The sequence below is a fragment of the Mus musculus genome, chromosome 2 (genome assembly GCF_000001635.26).
Source record: "Mus musculus strain C57BL/6J chromosome 2, GRCm38.p6 C57BL/6J".
Lineage (NCBI taxonomy): Eukaryota > Metazoa > Chordata > Mammalia > Rodentia > Muridae > Mus > Mus musculus.
This window is the reverse complement of record NC_000068.7, coordinates 93,226,410-93,245,623: the sequence shown is the minus strand read 5'-3', so window position 1 is coordinate 93,245,623 and position 19,214 is coordinate 93,226,410. Positions and strand designations below refer to the sequence as shown.

At 51.7% G+C, this 19,214-nt stretch overlaps 1 protein-coding gene and 1 long non-coding RNA gene across 7 annotated transcripts in view; one reads left to right on the top strand and one right to left on the bottom strand.

Annotated features, from left to right (window-relative positions):
* Positions 1-19,214, top strand: part of Tspan18 (tetraspanin 18) — a 132,792-nt gene that overhangs the window by 88,928 nt on the left and 24,650 nt on the right. The window contains exon 1 of one of the 6 annotated variants that reach the window (XM_011239525.3): positions 8,644-8,662. The exons of 4 other annotated variants lie outside the window; for them this stretch is intronic. The gene's annotated coding sequence lies outside the window, so the exon portion shown is untranslated. Of the gene's footprint in view, positions 1-8,643; positions 8,663-16,989; positions 18,074-19,214 lie in introns of those variants that run through there. One more of the 6 variants, XM_006499477.4, reaches the window with a different exon arrangement.
* Positions 1-19,214, bottom strand: part of Gm32824 — a 28,898-nt gene that overhangs the window by 2,484 nt on the left and 7,200 nt on the right. Inside the window, exons 2-3 of the long non-coding RNA XR_001783414.2 lie at positions 11,636-11,737; positions 1,341-1,499 (exon numbers count right to left, since the gene is read on the bottom strand). This is a non-coding gene — a long non-coding RNA (predicted gene, 32824). The remainder of the gene's footprint in view (positions 1-1,340; positions 1,500-11,635; positions 11,738-19,214) is intronic.

Sequence of the window (19,214 nt, the reverse complement as noted above, 5' to 3'; positions counted from 1 at the left end):
GGACTAGAGCCCTTCACAGTAAATCTGTTCTGCCACAGAAGTGTCTGCAGCTCAGAGCTTCCACAGGTTCAGATAGCGTCTGGCCTGCCGTGATGGTGCAGGCAACAGAAGCTAAGGTGAGAATGCAGGCTTGAGGCTCCACTGGACCCCTCTTCATTTCAAGCACTTGTGAATTTCCCTACACATGGCAGCAGGCCCAGAATATACAGGCCTCCATCTGCAGGGCAAGTTTCCCCAGGTTGAACGGGCCACCCATGGATGGAGACACTGAGCTGAGGACAATGTGAGGCTGACCCTCTGGAAAGGTCCATGAGGATGTGAGGACAGACCCAGCTCACACAGGCTGGGTGGCTATGGGGTGATCTGAGCCTGTGGCTGCCACCCCCACTGGGCTGTGCCCTCTCCAGCTGGCCCTTCTGGGGTCAGGCGCTTCATTCTGTGACAGAGATGACACATATGTACCACATGTCCTGCTCAACTTGGAACTGGCCATCCTCACTGTCCTGTGTCCTGGTGCACACATGTCTGTGACACCTGTGGTGTCCTAGACGTGGCCTGTTTCAACACACACGATGGCACCATCCCACGGTGACCAAATCATGAAACCATACCCAACTGTGTCTGCTGATCTGATTTCTCTAAGTCTCAGTTTCTCCTCCATAAGACAGGAATGACAGTGCCATGGAAGATTAAATGAGAAGCCTGTGGCATGTGGACCACAGGACTTTCCCGTCTGTTCAGCCGTGGGCCTTTGCACTGCCCCCGACAGCCAGCAGAAGTGGATAAAAAGCACACGTTACTTTTCACAGATGGGGAAGCCTAGGCACTACAGACCAGGCAGGATCTGTGCAAGTTAGCCTGGCCTTATGTCCAGAACCCTGACTCCTTGCTGCCCATCCCTGGAGGACCTGCTGCCACTTCTCTCTGAGAGAAAGACTCCACACCAGGTCACCTCCCTGCCCATGATTGATGCCTCTGGTAGCTTGAGGGGGATAGATGCAGGTACGCAAGGGCCCCCAAAATAAATCTCTGCAAGTGTGTGTGGGATACAAGAGAAGAGAAACTCTGAAAAGGGACTCCCCAGAGAGGCTGAGAGACTTAAGCCTAGGTAGTTAAGTGGGGCAAGGATAATGAGCGCCATCCACAGGCACATGGCTTGCCCTACTTCAGGGACAGGCTTGCCTGCCAGTGCCCTCACTCTCGAAGCTGTTTGCTCTTTATAAGGCTCCTTTGAAAACCTAAACTATCCCCCTAAAACTCTGGGGACTATCCCCCTAGACCGTCTGGATGCCCCCCGGTTCTCAGCTCGGTTTGCCTTCTGGTACAACATTACTACTCACCAGCTTGTGGAGTGCTAATGACATTTGCGTTTTGCTGGCTGGCAAAAGGTGGTGCTTGGTGGCTGGGATAGAAGACATCACTGGCAGGCGGGGATCGGAAGCCCAGAGAGAGGGCCAGGAAAGCCAGGTGGAGGCCTAGATGGGCTGTGAGAGAGATACCTGGGGCAGAGGGAGGAGCGACTCAGGATGTTAGAGTGACTGTATGTCTAAACCTTAGCTAGGACACCAACGTGTGCTCCACCTCCCTTGCATATGTGATTCACACACACACACACACACACACACACACACACACACACACACACGGATTTGCAGCTGCTCTATCCCAAGACTCTCCTGCTTCCACAACAGGTGGGCACCTGCTGGACAGCTTCAAGCCTGCAGGAGCCAGCCCTCCTTATAGGTGAACTCCTGGGGTATGCTTTCTAAAACACAGAGACACAATCGGCAGGTTACCCAACACTGGCTACCATGTAAGGGAGTAGATTGCTTTTTAGGGAAAGCCCTTGTTGTCACTGAGACCATGGGCAGGCCACCCTGTCCTCCACCATAGCCCTCACTATCCTGTTGGTCAGCACAAGGATTCAGTGATCAAAGCATCTAAAAGGCCAGACGTTCCCGCTCTGCAGCCCGTATCTGCCAGATCCGCAGGTGGCATCCGGCTTCCTCGTGAGCTCCCTTCTGCTTCCCTTATGGTCAGCCTACTGTTTCAGCACCCCAGGGCCTGGATTGAGTTCTCTTCCCTGGAAAGGGCTCCCCCGACCCCTTCATGGCGGAGGAACTTGATTTAGCCTCAGAAGACCCAGGCCTAGGATGGGCCCTTCCCAAAGCACCCCCTCAGGCTGGACAAGGAGGGAGGAACATGTGGGAGACGGTCTCAGAGGAACAGGCCAGCCTGGTAGCTCCCACCTGGGAACCAGAAAGCAGCAGCTCCGCCCTGTATTTAGGATATGATGTAGAATTTCATGTAGGGGGAAAAACAACACATTGCTTGGCAGAAAAAAAGAAAAGGTTGAAAATCATAGTATAGCATGCTGCCGCCAGGCAGCTATGGTCAAGGGCTGCTTAAAGTCTGCCCTGTGTGCCTGATACTGCAAAACCACAGACCTACAAACCCTTTGACCCTCCACTAGAATACATTCTCTCTCTCTCTCTCTCTCTTTCTCCTCTCTCTGTCTCTCTGTCTATCTCTCTCTCTCCTCTCTCTCTTCCCTTCTCTCTGTCTCTGTCTCTCTCTCCCTCCTCTCTCTTCTCTTCTCTCTGTCTCTCTCTCTCTCTTCCTCCACCCTACATGCCCCCCACAAGTCACCACACAGACCTGGCCTTATATGGTGTGCTTACTCCTCATGGTCAAAGCCCACTCACTCCCCAGTCTAGCCTCTGGGTCCTGAGTAACTGCTGTGTGCTGTGTGGTTAGACACTGGGCGCAAAGGCCTTTGCCCTCAGGCTCTCTGCCTTATTCTCCATGAGATCCTTTGAGGACAAGCTTCTCCTCTGGGGTTTTTATCTTCCCACTACCACTCCTAAGGGTCTCCTTCTGTGTTCAACCCTGAGCAGGCATGGGGGATGTTTGCAGGGTCTGTTAGTTTCCATAATTCTTTAAGGTCTCCTCACATGGGTCTGACACGGTAACAGTCACACAAAACTTTGTGCCCTCTGAGGCTTAGAGTTCCAGATGGCCTGGCTGTGGAAAAACCCTCCTAGAGATCTCCGTGCAGACCTATTGGATTCCAAGCCATTCCACAGCCTAACAGCAGGAACCTCTTGTACCATGACTCCAAGCTTCAGGGGCTCCTTGTCCACTCTGCAGGAGACCTGGGGCTTCAAGCCAAAGGGTGGAGATGCTTCTTGGCTGGACAGTAAATTGGAGCCTCAGGGTCTAGGAACTGGGTTTGAAAACCAGCTAGGATGCTGGCTAGGAGACACCGAGAATGTCATGTGGGAAGCAAGAGTACAAGTCAGAGGACACGAGTCCTCAAAGCAGGCCAGCCTGGTGTACCTGGGGACTGGCTGAAGGCCTGGGACAGCATCCCTGCCAAGCCGCTTCAGCTGGAGCCGACCGGATCTTCTCTCTATTGCTTCTCTCTATCATTTCTCTATTGCTCCAGGGAAGGCCTGTGGGAGGCTTACTGGGGAGCTTGGTCATTAACTTCATTCCCTAACTGCTTGCAGGATTTCTGTGGCTTGTTCTGGCTTGGTTCTTGTCTCACCGTCTAGTCTGGGCCAGCCTCGAGATCACCATCCTCCTGCCCCCACTCCCCCATCCCCCACTTTCCTGGTGCTCACATTTGGGGAACACACCACAGCAGGCTTCATGGCAGACCCTGGGTCAGATATTGGCTAAATTTCTTTTGTTTTTGACGTAAGAGCTCATGATGTAGGCCAGGCTGGCCTCGAACCCTGTCCTCTTGCCTACAGCTCCCAAGTGCTGGGATTGCAGGGCCCATGCCTAGCCTTTGTTTATTCATTCATTCGTTTGTTCTAGTTTCTGCAGGTGATGACCCCAGCCTCTCTGTCCTCCAGTTTGTCATCTGTGAAGTGACAGCAAGGCCCTTCCCAGCTCTAATTGTGTCACCCCAGTCAGTAGCCATCCACACACCTCTCTGTGTTCCTCTGCCACTCCCAAGGGAAGCACACATAATAATCCACTTTTTTCGGAACTCGTGCTGATATGATGTGCGTCCCAGAGTGCACACTGGTGAGGCACGCCAGTGCCTTAATTATTTAGATTTTAGTCTTTGTTATTGTGTGTGTGTGTGTGTTTATGCATGTGCGAGTGTATGTATGTGTGTGCACACGCATGCATATGTCTGCACACATGTGCTAATCAATGCACATGCAGAAGTCAGAGGACTCTCCCTCTACCATGTAGGTCCTGGGAATTGAATTGGGCCTCAGGTTTCATGGTATGGTGGTTTGAATGAGAATGGCCTCCAGAGGACTTGAATATTTGGTTCCCAGTTGGTGGACCTGTTTCGGGAGGTCTAGGAAATGTCTCTCTGGAAGGAGTTTGTCACTGGAGGAGGGCTTTGAGGTTTCAGAGTCGCTCACCATTCTCGGTTCCTGATTGCAGTTTAAGATGTGAGCTCTCAGCTGCTGCCCTGGCTGCTGCACCTCCCACCCATGATGGCCATGGCCTCTTCTCCCTCTGAAAGCATAAGCTAAAAGAAACTCTTCCTTCCAAAACTTGGTGCTTTATCACAGCAACAAAAAAAGTAACCAAGACAGGCGGCAATCTCCTTTATCTGGTCAGACATTTTGTCAGTTGTTAGATTCCAACTTGAACATTTTAAGCAGGATTTGGTGCACAGGTTATTCATCTAAGCTCCCAAACCCGAGTGTTGGGCTGGGAAACCACCTCCTAATTACAGGGGTTAATTTCTTCTCCCCATTGCACTCATTCATTGGTTCATGAGATGCTACACTAAGCCCTTAGCATATGCCTGGGACCTGAGAGTCACCTAACTTCCCCTTAAACAGAACACCATGCACTCTGCTCACTGAGTGACTCACTGAGGCTGCAGACCAAAACCCTGGGCATAATCCCACTGCCCTAGTGACTCCTAGAACTTTCATTAACCCCTTCTTGTCTTTCTAGACTAAAGTCTGAGTGAAATTCCTGGGCCTAAAGTGTGAACTGAGCAGCCAACGCCAGTCTCTGCTCTCTGCGTATGGAAGGGAGGCAGCAAGATTTGGTGGCCAGACACTTCACTCTCCATGCTTGCATCCTAAATTAGAAAGGGTTGGGATATTTGTAGACAGCACAAATATAGAGGCTGCAGAGTTTCCTTCCTGGCCAGCATCCTCCTGACCCCTTCCTAAGGACTATGGGCATCTCTGGCCCTCTGACTCCAGCAGTGTGCATATCCTGGTGTGTGCAGCATCTGTCAGTGGCTGGTGGATGGATGGGGCCAATGAACAGATTACAACGGCTCTCTGCAATCTGTGTTTCCCCAGTTTCAAGCCATGTGTAGAGATACTAGTCTCCAGCTTTGTGTCCCTGTGACAATTTGATTTTGCTCCTGGAGAATGTCATTTGTTTTCCAGTAATACAGTGGACAAAGAATAAATGGCTTTGAGTTTCTCAGTTCCTACATCAGTGGCGGGAGGCAGCCTGTGGTGCTGGCTGTCAAAACTGGGAATTTAGGCCCAGCTTCCAAGCAGGAAGACCTTGAACCAAATCTCATAGTGTCCAACTCTGGAGGGCTGTGGTAAGCTTTAAATTAAACCCTGTGTTCAAACCAGGGAGGGGTGTTCATGGACCCACTTAAACTGTTACATAAAACACTCTTCCTAACAGAGTTCAACTCTGTGCTTTGCATTTTAAGGTAAGATATTTTATGAAAATTATTAAGGAGAAGCAGAAAGGATACCTCAGTGGTTAAGAGCACTTGCTGTTCTTGCAGGCGACCTGGCACCCACATGGAGTAGACTGCAACCATCTCCAGTTCTAGGGGGCCAGACTCCCTCTTTTGGCCTCCACATGCACTCATGCGTACCCATGTACACATAAAATAAGCAAGTGTATCTCTTTTAAAAGTCATTAACAGGATAATACATGTTTGTTTGTTTAAATTTCAAAGACAGTTTGGTCTTGTTGACACACACCTTTAATCCAAGCACTCAAGACACTGAGGTAGGCAGATCTCTGTAAGTTTGAGGCAAGCCTGGACTACATAGAGAGTTCTGGGACAGCCAGAGCTACATGATAGAGAGGACTTAGCTAAAAAAAAAAAAAAATCCAAAGAGGGTGGGACTGAGTGGGTAACATGCTCACTGTGAAGGCATGGAGACCTGAATTTGACTCTCAGACCCCATGTAATGAAGCACAGGGACATATTTATAATCCCAGCGCTTGGTGACGCGGAGAGACCCCATGTCAACAGAGGTAGCTGGCCTGAGGAATGGCATCTGAGCGAGGCTGGCCTTCTGCCTCCACGTGTATACACACACGTGTCTGCATACTGGCTCACACCCGCCACACATACACAAACAAAATAAAACAAAACAAATTCAAGCCATTTGGAGGGTTTAACCTGAGAAGCAAGAAACCCCCGTGTCACCTTGCAGTTCCTCCATGCCCACTCCACAGCCACGCTCTCTCTCAACATGGGGCTTCCCCAGAATACAGTGTGTCTCCGTGGCTTCTCTTGCTAAGATCAAGGACAGGAGCCAAGTCATGAGGAGGCCAGTCAGCCAGTGGCTGCCATGGGGACATGCTGCCCAGGTCATAAGCTGTTAGAGTGATCAGTTTAGAATGGTCCCATAGGAATGGGGCGGCTCTGCTTCCCTGTACCTTCAGGCTATGACCCAAGGCCCTGAGGCCTCAGAGACCTGGGAAGGGCAGAGCGCAAGGCCAGCCACATTCTTCTCAGGCTGAGAGAGCCAAGTAGGCAGAAGTGGCCACGTGTTAGGTCTTTCTCTTCTGTTGCATGTTCTAGGTCTCAGTGCAGCCCAGCTTCCTGCAACCTGGCGGGACAGCTGCTGGCCGCTCTCCACCTGTGGAAGGTCTGTGCTGCCACACTCAGGGTCTTCCACTGCCTTTCTGGGGGAAGAGGCTGGGGCTGAGCGAACACAGTTGATGCTGAAGGGGCGCATAGCACGTTTGAATTTAGCCTGACACTGCCACCGGCTCTTTCCTAAGTGGTAGGCGAGAGGAGGGAGTGGGAGAGTAGGAAGCAGGTAGACCTCTATGTGGGGTCCGTGCTTTCTCCTAGGGATACTAAGGAGCCAAGGCAAAGTTTATACAGAGGAAGACAGCTAATCTGTGCCCTTGGAAAGGTGGGAAGCCAGGGGCAGTGGTCACGGGAGAATCACTGAGGCCCATCAAGGGTAAAGGCATTTTTGGCATCCAGAAGCTGTCACTGCAAGGCCTCCAGCCAGTGCCAGCTTCTTTGGAACAAGACGACCCTGCAGGTAGATGGGGGCGAAGACAGGGCAGATCTCAGATGCCCTTCATCAAGGAGGAGCCCTGCCCTATGGCTAGAAAGTTCTTTCATGGATGGAGCCTGGAGCCTTGGTGTTGTTCCTTCTTGTCTGAGGACTCTGAGCTGACCATAACCATCGGGCCCTGCAGTAAGTCTTGGCCCCCATTGTTCCCCCGGAGCAATGTTCCCCCAGAACATTGTTCTCTGTACCTACTTGGGACAGAGGAGACCCATGCTCCAGCTGCACTTCTGGGTCCACAGCCTGCAGTGGGGGCATTGTAAATGCCAGAACAGACCGCAGCTTCCCCAAGACGGAGTGGTGGAGACCAGATGAGGTCCAGCCAGACTGGGCCCGCTGACCTCAGCATGTTTAATGGTAGTTACTCTTCTCTTGGCTGCTACAGGGAGGAAGGGCGTGTCTTATCTCTAGGTTTGGGGGATGCACCCATCATGATGGGAAGGGTGCAGCAGCCAGGACTTTATTTGTGGCAGCAGGAGTTTGCAGCTTAGCATGTTCCGTCTCAGTGGATCAGGAAATTCAGGGCTCAGGCTAGAAGCCGGGCAGGTTATCCAATCTTTGGATATTGTGACGAAGCCTTGTCATCTACAGTGTTCGTGCATGTGAATCTCGTTAGCCACAACTTAGCCATCTGGGCTTAGAAACCTCAAAGTCTGCCTCTCCACCAACAGCGCCTCTCACCGAGGACCAAGTATTCAAACACATTACACAGGTAAGAGGAGCTGGCAGAGGAAGCCTCTAGTGCAGCCCCTTCCTTAAGATGCCAACCTCCTTCTCTGGGCTCTTGAGTCCAGCTCTTAGAAGGGAATGGGCTGGGTAGAGGGACCCTGAAAGACCAGGCTCTTCTCAGGGCAGCGCAGCTGAACTCATCCCGTGGGGAGCCCAGCCACGGCAGAGAGGAGGGACATGGTAAAGGGTGATCCAAGCCTGGCTTTTAGGGCACTAGCAGAAAAGAGGAAGGTGGAGAGCCCAAAGGTCAGAAGTAGGCAGGGATAAAGGGTCACCCAATTGGAGTACCAAGCAAAGGCCTGATTTATGGGGTGGCAGGGTTACACAGAAGGGTTACACAGTCTCCTGCATGCAGCCACTGCCCAAGCCAATTTAGGCTAAGGTGAGTTGGCTCAGAGCCCATTAAAGGCAACTCTGGCCCTGGCCTGGGGCCCATCTGTGTGTGTTCAAATGTCATATCAGCTCCATCTAACTTTTTGCTGAGCTGTGACTCCAGCTAGAAGGTGCCAGTCAGATCCCAACCTCCAGTCCCTCCCTTGGGTGGCTTCAAATCTTTTTCTTAGGTAACCCAGAATGTGTAACTCTCTAGGGAAAAGGTCTGAGAGGATTTGTCCCTCTGAAGGCGGCCTGACTGGGAAGATGTCCAGGTAATCTCTTTTGACTCTCTGAGGGGTGGGCACTGAGTCTCTGTTTACATAGCTCCAGCAATGGCCAAGCAACAACTTTCAGACTGTTTTGAAAGTTACGTCCCTGCTTTTCACATCTGTCACTTGCTCTGTGTCTCAGCCAGGAACTTACCTCCTGGCCCTCGGCACCTTCTTATCTGAAGTGGACTTAGTAAATGTCACCCTCACCTATAATCAGATCCCTGCTGTGTCAATGGACACAGAGGGACATTGAGTGGGGGGTCCTTTCCTACTCTGGCTGCAGTTGACTCTGGGACAACCTAATAAACACATATGTTATTTAACAATAGCAGACATGTTATGCTCTGTGCCCTTAGCCCCCACAGTAGCCTGGTGAGAGGCACACTCTTTGTATGTATCTTCATTATGCAGATAAAAAAGGAAGGGAGGGAGGAAGGGAGGGAGGGAGGGAGGGAGGGAGGGAGGAAGGAAGGAAGGAAGGAAGGAAGGAAGGAAGGAAGGAAGGGAGATACTAAAGCACAGAGAAGTAAAGTGACCTGCCTAAGACCACACAGCATCTAGTTAATTATTCAAGCCATATTTCCCAAATGGAGTCTGGCCACCTGCCTCTCCTGACCCTCCAGAGAGTCAGTCTTGTAAACGAAACAGGGCTGTGAGGAGGCTTCTCGGAGGAAATCAGAAACAAGACGGGAGGTGGGCTTGGATAGGGACTAGAGGTGGGAAAGTCCATGGTGGAGGTTCTTGAATGATGGCGAGCTGATGGCTCTGCAGTCCTGTGGCAGCATGAGGCCCCCTCATGGCCTAGAGACCTCAGAGCCTCATGTGGAAACTAGGATTCAGGTTGGTTTTAGGACTTTTTGGCTGGAGTCTTTCTATTGCCTAAAGAACTCAGGAGCAGGCTGCTAAAATGATTCAGCAGTTAAGAGCACTGACTGCTCTTCCTGAGGTCCTGAGTTCAATTCCCAACAACCACATGGTGTATCACAACCATCTATGAGGGGATCTGATGCCCTCTTCTGGCATGGCAGAGCACTTATACATTAAATAAATAAATAAATAAATAAATAAATAAATAAATAAATAAAATAAAAAGAAGATTAGAAGGAGGAGGAGAAAAAGAAGAAAAAGAGGAAGAAGAAAAAGGAGAGGAGGAGGAGGAAGAAGAGGAGGGGGAAGAGGAAGAGGAGGAGAAGCAGCAGCCAGGAGCTCCTGTCACACTTCAATGGCACGTAGATCTCTGATAGATCTCAGACAGACACTATTGTCAGGGGACACATGACAATGGCAGGATGTCAAGGCAGCCCCAGGGTCCTGTATCCCCTGTGGGTATACCTGGAGAAAGAGGAGTGTATAAACGCAGGGTAGGTGACCCGGTGACTTTCCTGTTGCTGTGGTAAAACACCATGACCACAACACCTTATAAAAGAAACAGTTTAACAGAGCTTCTGGTTTCAGAGGGTTAGAGTCCACAATGGCAGAACAAACGCATGGCAGCAGGAACCACTGAGGGCTCACACCTAGAGACTGCACTGGTGACTGCAGTGGGAGAATTTTGAAGCCCCAAAGCTTGCTTTCCACAAGGCTACACCTCCTAATCCTTCCCAAACAGTTCCACCAACTGGGGACCAAGTATTCAAACCATTCTCATTCAACCCATTACAATGAGTAAGACTTTGACTGGGAGTACAAAACCTAATGGGAGTAATGGGACTGGAGGGGTGTGTTGTTCCAAGGCTCTGGAAGAGAACTGGTCATAGAGAGGGTCCTGGAGGCCCCCTCTATTAGTTGTTTTCCTATTGCTGTGATAACAACATGACCAAGGCAACTTTCAAAAGGACTTACAGTTTCAAAAAAGTGAAAGTCCATCATCATCACCATCACCACTACCATCACCATCATCACCAACACCACTACTATCACCATCATCACCAACACCAACGCCATCATCACCATCACTGCAAGAACGCATGGCATCAGGCAGGCAGGATTCCTCTGAGCTAGGCTGTCCCAGATTGGTATTGCTGAGTCTACCCAGCCACACTGTACTAAGCCAGCTAAAGGATGTCCTTGTGCCAGTCTTAGCTCCCACCTGCAGCACAGGAATGGTATTACCCATTGCCTTGCAGTCTCCGTGAGCCCTGTGTACAACCTGGGCACACATGTCTGGCCCCCTGGCTAACTCCTACACACTTCCAGCATCTTCTTGCTCGGCTGTGGCAAAGTGAGTTCCAGGACAGCCAGGGTTATACAGAGAAACCCTGTTTCGAAAAAACTAAAAAAAAAAAAAAAAAAAAAAAAAAGAATTGAAATCCTAGGGAGTCAGCTAATATTGGGCATTGTTTTGAATATAAGTAAGAAAGACATCAGTTGCAAGATTTCTCTAGATCCAAAACAGAACAAAGAAAGTAGAGAGCTGTCTCTTAGAAGCCCAGCTGGTCCTGTGAACAGACAGGGTTCCTGGCTCGGGGCTAAGGCCAGTGGAGGCACTGGGTGGACCCACAGGAAAGCATGGGCCTTGGAGGAGCAGAGGGGACTCTTGGTCCCTAGGGAAGGGGCTCTGAGTCCAAGTCTTGTGGGATGAGCCTGGTCAGTTTCCTGTGCTCTGGAGAAGGGACTGTCTAGCCAAGCAGCTGGGGGAGAAGCTCCAAAATGGCTTAGCTTTGGTTTCTAAAGACAAGCTGCTGTGGGCTGTGCTATCTGGCAAGGGACTTGGTGACACTGAAGTCACACTGGGATCATACAAGGTCTTTCCATGGCTTCAAGATGTGGGTCCTCTAACAGCCACTGGCTAGAGTGGGGTGTGCCATACAAGACAGGGGACAGAGCCAGCAGCAGCACCGATGCTGGCACGCAGTGAATGGTCCTCCGTCCTTCTCAGGACAGAGCCACAGGCTCAGGGCCCTCTCCTCTGGCTCATGCCACCACCGGCTTTCCCATCTCCATAGCCATTTTCCCGGCGGGACCCAGTCTCACCATCTCCTCAGCCGTGTGAAGCAGTCAGAGCAGGCTGAGCCATCTTGAGCTTCTGTCACAGGTCCCTTCTGTCCCTTCTGTCTCGTTGGGTCTGTGGTCGTCCTGAGGGAGGGAGACAGGGAGGAGGCATGAACCGGACCTCAGCTGAGCATCCCAAGGTGCTGAGGAGGCTCACAGGGCAGTGCTTTACAAAGAGGGCTTGGTCCCCACAGGGCTGGGGAGCTCCTCCCAGGACTCAGAATCTCAGCACTAGCACTGGGCTTCCCACAACACCCAGGCACTTTCCAGATCCGAAGCAGTAGCTTTGACATTAACGTTAGACAACTGTGGATGGATTTTGAGGTAAAATGAAAAAGAAAAAAAAACCAGTTTTCATGAATGTGTGAAGTAAGAGGAAATTAGAAGCGACTGTACACTCTCATTCTCGTGTCTGGACTGAGTTTTCGGACATGCAGACATGTGGGGTGCAGGCTCTGAGGGACAGTTTATGGGATTCAGCATCATTACATCACAACTCAGCTGTTTCCATGCTGTGTGATGTCAGGAAAGCCTGTCTACCTCTCTGATCCCTGATCTCTCATAGTCTAAAGGAGATGAGTGTTGCTGCCTTAGAGTCAGACTATGTAGCGAACCTGGAACTCAAACTCTTCTTCCCTTGTTCTCCCAAGTGCTGGGACTACAGGGATGCCCATGCCCCGGACCACTGCTTTCTTGGCCCTCACAGTTTGTGCACCCATGGCCAGATCAGAGCCTATGAAAGAGGCCAGACAGAGAGAGTCCTTCCCTTTCCTCTTTCCTTTTCCTGGCCTCCACTGGGCCCTCCCTCTGCAGCAGAGGCAGCTCAAGGCTGGAATGGGTCAAAGGATGAAGTCTCAGCCCTCTCTGAAGTGACAGGACCCCTAGAGGGGATGGAGCTGGAAAGGAGGCGTCCTTGGGTTCTGTGATAAGGCCAAGCAAGCACATGTATATTGCACAGTGGAGAGAATCTCAGAATAGTCTAGAAGCCAAGGAGAGAAGGCCTGGCAGGCTGGCTGTAGGTCACAAATGGGCTCATCCCTCATCAGCTGCCCCTGCAGTGCCCAGGCCCTGAGACCTCTGCAGTTTCTGGGGCTCTGACAGGGAATGACTTGTCCAAGCTCACAGAGCATCCACAGGCAGGGCTGGGCCCACTCAAGATGGCCTGCTTTGAAGCCAGCTCCTCACCCCCTGGCACCCAGCAGAAGCGCAGCCATGTTCCTGTGGTCACCACAGGAACACCCCACAGGCATTCAGAGCCTGTGGGGTCTTCCTGTCCCCCTAATTAACCCCCTCATATCTTTCCTCTCCCAGTGGGGAGGCTGCCAGATCCCCTAATCTCAGCGGGGCCCTGCTTTTCTCAGGCCACCTCAGTAAATGGCTTTGCATAGTGATGCCCACATGCAGAGCCTCTAAATGAAAGGCAGCTACCTCCCTCTGGGGGGTCACAGCCCCAGAGCAAGGTTAAAGGACTGATGTCCTGGCCCCACAAGGCTTCCAGCTGAATTGGTATGATGCCATCCATCTGTCCAGGAAGAGGTTGGTTCCTCTGTGTGTGTGTGTGTGTGTGTGTGTGTGTGTGTGTAGAAAGGAGAAGGAAGACCAAGGACTCAGAGATAAAAGTCACATGGAGCCCTACCACCAGGGTCCCAAGGCCAAGAGGGTAGAGCCTGGCAGTGCTGCAGAGGCAGCTGGCTGGCCTTGGAGGCTACATTGACCGTGGATCCCCTTTATCTTTACACCCTTGGGAACTGTGAGAAAGTTCCTATTTTGATTATTTGGGAGCAAGGCAAAGGTGCTCCTGGGGCCTTCCATTGGCACCTTACAGGAGCTTGCATGGGGGACACTCTTGGAGATCAACATCATTGCTGTCTTTTACAAGCATTGTGAACATGTGTGTGACATTGACTACCCAGCTAAGATGTGTGTACCACACACACACACACACACACACACACACACACACACACACACCATGTGGCCCTGTGTGGGGGCTGGGCAGTAGCAAGATTGAACATTCCCAACAGATTGAATTCTCTGTGCTCCAGTAGGACTAACTCTTAAACCCTGAACCTGCTGAGTAGGACCAGGGTTTGGGCTGGCCTTGCATTTTAAGAGATGAGGTCTGTTCACTGCATGTGCAAATCACATGTCCATTTCCAAAAGGACCGTTCTAAAGCCTGCTGGCCCTGTAGAATGCCCTTGGGGAACTGAGACCTAAGACTGTGCCCCAGGGGCATGGACTAAAGTCCTTCTGAAGGAGTGGGTGCAATAGCTCTCTTCAGGAGGACTTCCCTGCTTTCTCCTATGGGGACTCTGAACGTTCCCATGATCTGTGGGACTGCAGGGATACCTGGATTCAGAACAGCTAAGGTCATAACAAGGTGACAAGCCAGGAAGAAGATCCCACTGGAATATCCACTTGATCTTTGTTCTTGTCTCGCTTAGGTTGCTATAGAAAAACAATCCAACTGAAAGCACCCTATAGAAGAAAGGCGTTGTTTAGCTTACAATTCCAAGGTTCCATCCAGCATTGCAGAGAACTCACAGAGGTGAAGAACTTGAGACAGCTAGCCACACCATATCACAACCAAGAACAAGGAAAGCCAATGTACCAATACTGCCTGATTACTTCCATTGTCTGGCTTTCTTTACTCTTATGCAGTTCTCAGCCCAGCCTAGGGGATGATTCTGCCTATAGTAGACTGGGTCTTTCCACATCCATTAACAATCAAGACAATTCTCCAATTAAGACTCTCTTCCCGTATAGACTGTGGCAAGACCCTGGTCTCCAGATTGCCACCACATCATGGACTTTGTAGTAGTGGGCTTTCTAAAGACATCTCCCTGTCTTTCCCTGCCAAATGGAACCACACTGCTAGAGTTTAAATGATGACCTATGAGCAGTGCTGCTCAGAGCACATCACTTCACCTCTCTGATTTATAAAAGAAACATAATAATCATATCTACCTCATGCATTATCACGGGAATTAAATGAGCTACTAGATGCAATGTTGACATCATGCTTTTAGTAAGCACGTGTGTCCCCTCCTCTCAATGTTGACACCACCATTCCTACCTCAGTCCCCTTTCCTACACTCATGTCTAACCCTTGTGTTCAAGCTGCGTCTCTTGTTGTATCTTAAAATTAGGAGACCACTGGTACAGCCCCAACTCCTGCTCAGACTTTCTCTGAGGCTAGACTATCTCAGAGCCAGGCCCACCTCGCTCTACTCCAACTTCCTGTAATGGCATTCTCTGGCAGGGCTGATAGGCTATGGCCCAAACCATACAGCAGCAGGGCCTCAAGTGAGTCTGGCCAGTGTGGGAAGTCATCACCTCACAAGCTTCGGCCCCACCTCTCTTGTCCCCTTCAAGTACTTCCCTGTCCATCCCCTGGCTCCTCCCTACTGCTGGCGGTCTGAGGTAGAGCCAGGTAGGGACTTCTGTCAGTTCTCCAGAAGCACAGACCAAGGACCCAAACAAATGATGGCGGTGGTGGCAGCCATTGTCTCTGTGCCATACTTCCCCATCTGAAAATCTGAAGCATGAAGCTCCTGGAGAGCTCATGAAGCTGGCTGGGGTCAGGGTATTCAAATAATCCAAACCCTGAGCAACTCAGAAATCTGGGCTGTCTCTGGTCCCAGGCATGCTGGATAAAAGCCAGGATGAAGGAGGAGACCCAGCTAGAGCTCTGTCTGAAAGAGCCAGCATCTTCCCCATCTCTGAGTGGCGTGGGAATGGCGGCCAGCCCCTGTCTGTCTCCTCCCACCCTCCCCTACCCATCCATTCCACAGGTCTTTCTTGATGACCCCAGGGAGTAGCTGAGCTGTTGCTTTTAATTTTTAAATTTATTTTATTGATGATGGTGATGGTGATGGTGATGATGGTGATGATGATGGTGATGATGATGTTGTGCTGGGGGTGTACATGCCATAGCCATCATATGGAGTTAGAGAGCAATGCTGTGGAGTTACTTCTCTCTACCTTGATGCGGTTTCCAGGGAGCTAACTCAGGTGTTAGGCTTGCATGGGCGGGTGGCAGGCACCTTTCCCCACTGAGCCCCTTGGGTCACGTGAGAACAGATGTCGCTGCACTGCAGGTCCGACCTCCTGCATTTACTATCCAGTGAGCCCTCTGGGGCCTGAGTTCTGCTTCTGCTACTAAGGCTTCCTGGCCCTGGGCTGTGGGAAGCCAGCTGTGGAGAGATCATCCCCAGCCCTGGAATCTGAGTTTCCCGGCAGTCCAGGTACGAGGGAGTGAAACGCCATACAGAGAGAGGCAGACTGTGAAGACGACAGAACAGTGATAGGCCCAGGCTGAAGGAACTAAGATATCACAGTGGCAGGAAAACTGAAGGCCAAGTGCCTGGGCTAAAGCAAGCAAGTCCGGGTGTAGCTGTGCCACCTAATCTGGGCTCCTTAACCTGGTCCCCTCTCCCTGCCTGGCTGTCCTAAGAATCAAGTGAGAGCATGAAATGAGGGGTTGTCAGGGAAAAAGATTGGTGCAGGGTTGGGCTATGATTGAGCTAAAGCAGGTGTGAATGTGGTTAGATAACAGAAAGAACCTGAAGAGGCCTGAGAATGAGGCTGTCCGCTCAGAAGGTCTTTGACATTCATTGGCTGTTTAGAGAAGTGCTAATTGATGCCTCAATTTCCCCATCTGTGAAAGGGAGCTGGGACCTGTTAGGTCTGTGACCATGTCTCCTGTTTGCTGCTGTGAGTGACTGGCTGGCACCACTGACATGGCTTCTGACAGGCTGTGTAGAGAGCACTGGCTTGCAGTCTGCTGCTTGGTAGCTGTGTGGCTTTGGGCAAGTTACTTCACCTCTCTGATCAGCTCCTCAGCTATCAGAAAGGGATGATGATAAACCTGCTTTGTGGGGTTATGGTGAGACTCGGATGAGCCATGTCCAGGGAAATGCAGTTTTCGTTTCCCACCTGCAAATGGGGAAATTCCTTCAGGACACTCCCTTAGCCCACCCCACCATGTTTTCTCAGCTAGCACATTCCTTGTCTCTCCCTCTGTCTGACTTCCCCCTGTCACCCATCTGAGCCTGTCAGACATATCACAGCGATGATGACGGGGATCCTTTTTCTGTGGGGGTTGGGAGACAGCTTCATCAGGAATTCCTGGGGTCTCCTATGCCCCCTCTCTCCCAGTCAGACCTGTGCCCCTGCCCTCCCAGTTCCCAGGCCCCCTTAATACCCGTGAACCCATTCACCATTTCAATCCTGGCTGTTGTGATAGGCCAGGTTGCCCCAGCAACAGCACCGAGTATTTTGGGATGGATCACTAAGCCTTTCAAAGGGTCTCGTTTCCAACTCAGGCTCAGAGAGATGAAAGACAGAAAGGGAGCACAGATGAGGGTGAGAGGAAGCAGAAGGCCTGCTGAGCAAGGCCTGAGACCAAGGCCTCTGCCGCTGAAATGCACCCCAGCACCGGGAGTGACAGGGAGTTACTTCAGCAAGCTGGCTGTGGCTAGAGGACTTGATCTGGGGGAAAGAACTTTTGTCTCAGTAGCTCCTGCAACCTGTAGTGTGTTTGGTCTAATGACACCATGTCTTCATCTGAGACCCAGGAATGCCATCTCCCTGCGTAGACAACCCAGTGAGGTCAGGGTGCCAAGAGCTTTTTGCTAGTCAACCGAAGGCAAAGAACATTCTGAGAAGGACACAGGGTAAAGGGTCTAGTAGTACGGGCTGTTGGAGCTAGTGGTTCTGGACCTGTGTGCAGCTCGTGAAATGAGGAGTTAGAGACAGTCCCCACCATGTTGTGTCTTTGAGAATGCTCTGGTGGGAGGAGCCCTGGGAAGTGTCTGAATGCAACAGGGGGCCGAGGCAGAGCTAGAGACCCTAGGCTCACAGACTTGTAATGGGGCCTCCCAGATGCTGCCTTGCCCTGCAGCCCTGGATATTCATGGCTCAGTGATCACCCGGCAGGGAAGGCTGTCCTTTGAATTCAGTTTCACTACAGTGGCCCTCCCCTCAGGCCCTGCTTCTCTGGAGCCTAATTAGGCTTCCACCCACCCCCACCCCCCTTTCACTGAGCCTGCCCTGTGCCATGGGCAGACTCCCCAGGATTTCAAGCCAATTGCTTGTTTATGAGCCCAGCCCGTCTGTCTTGGGACGAGGCCCAGAGGCACAGCCAGTGAGCCAAAGAGCCCCCCTCTCCCAGCCAGAACTGGATGGCCCCAACCGGTTGCTGTGCTCACAAGTGCCTTCCATGTTAGTGCTGGTTTAAGTGCCCATCTTGGCTGGGTATCGTTTTATCCATTTCTGGGACTTTCTAACCACTTCCAGCCTTTGGGGCTTCATTTCACCCAGGATAGTGATTAACATCATGAACTTTCCTGAGCTTTTGGGAGGATCAAGTGAGCTTACAGGCACTGGCATCATCAGCAGGTCACCATAAAAAAACCGTAAGTCCACCCTCCCCCCCCCCCCCCCGCAAGACCTCCAGGCCTGCTGGTGCACTTTATTCTGGGTCTTGTCTGGCATGCCCAGGCACTCTGAGGATGTGGCTGTCAATACTGCTCTCTGGGGATTGGGTTAGTGGTCTCCACTAGAGTCCAGTGATGGTGGCAGCGGAAGGAAAGCACGGCCGCTGGCCTCCACTGGACCAAACCCAGGGCTGGTTCTGTAGATGCTGGGAGAAGAGTGACAAGGAAATGAATGTACTGTGAATGTTTGCAGCTAATCAGCCTCTCCCATCCTGGCAACGACCACGGGCGGCGGGGTGGGGGTGGGGGGGAGGGAGTTGGAGCTGAGAATCTTCAGGTTCCAGGTGAGAGGTGCGGGCTCCCCCAGAGGAGAGGAGACAGGAGACAACCATCCTCAGCTTGTGGGAGTAGAATCCAAACACTAGTTGCACCGGGACCCAGCAGCGGCTCCACCCAGGACCACAGCGCCCTCTGCTGGCACCGGTTTGCACAAGACAAGCTGGGCCTGGCTGTGCCGCCTCAGAGGTGCTCTGGGGGTACTGAAGGCAGAAGGAGTGATTTATGAACCTAGCTATTCTTCTTTCTCAGAGCACCCCTCCTAGCCCCACATCCCTGCAGATGGGCTGAGCAGCCATGTGGGGCCAGGAGAGGGACAAGATTAATAAAGCTGTCTGGCCCAGGCGGGAGCCTGCTGCGGAAAGCCCCAGGACACTGCAGAACCTCGGCCCCATCCCTGCCCTCTCTGGGCCTAGGGGCTCCCATCTGTCAGGGAACGGCAGGGCCAGGTCCTGCCCCTACAGTCTCCAGCTGGCTCAGGGGAGGGTTTGAGCAGCGTTCCCAGGCTCTGTGCTCAGCTACTTAGCTCAGGTCAGAGATGTTGGCCACTAAGGCATGGTTCTTCCTCTCTCAGGAGCTGCCTCTGCCTCTGTGTCCCATGGGTACCGTCTTTCCAGGAGCTCTGTTTTTTTTTTTTTTTTTTCAGTTAAATTACATGCTTCTGGTTGTACCGATGCCAACCATGCACTGCATCTGTGGTCCTCCCCACACCCTCCTCCACTCCGGATACCAGGGATCTGGGTCGGCATCCCTTTACTCATGGTGTATAATGACACTGAGGACC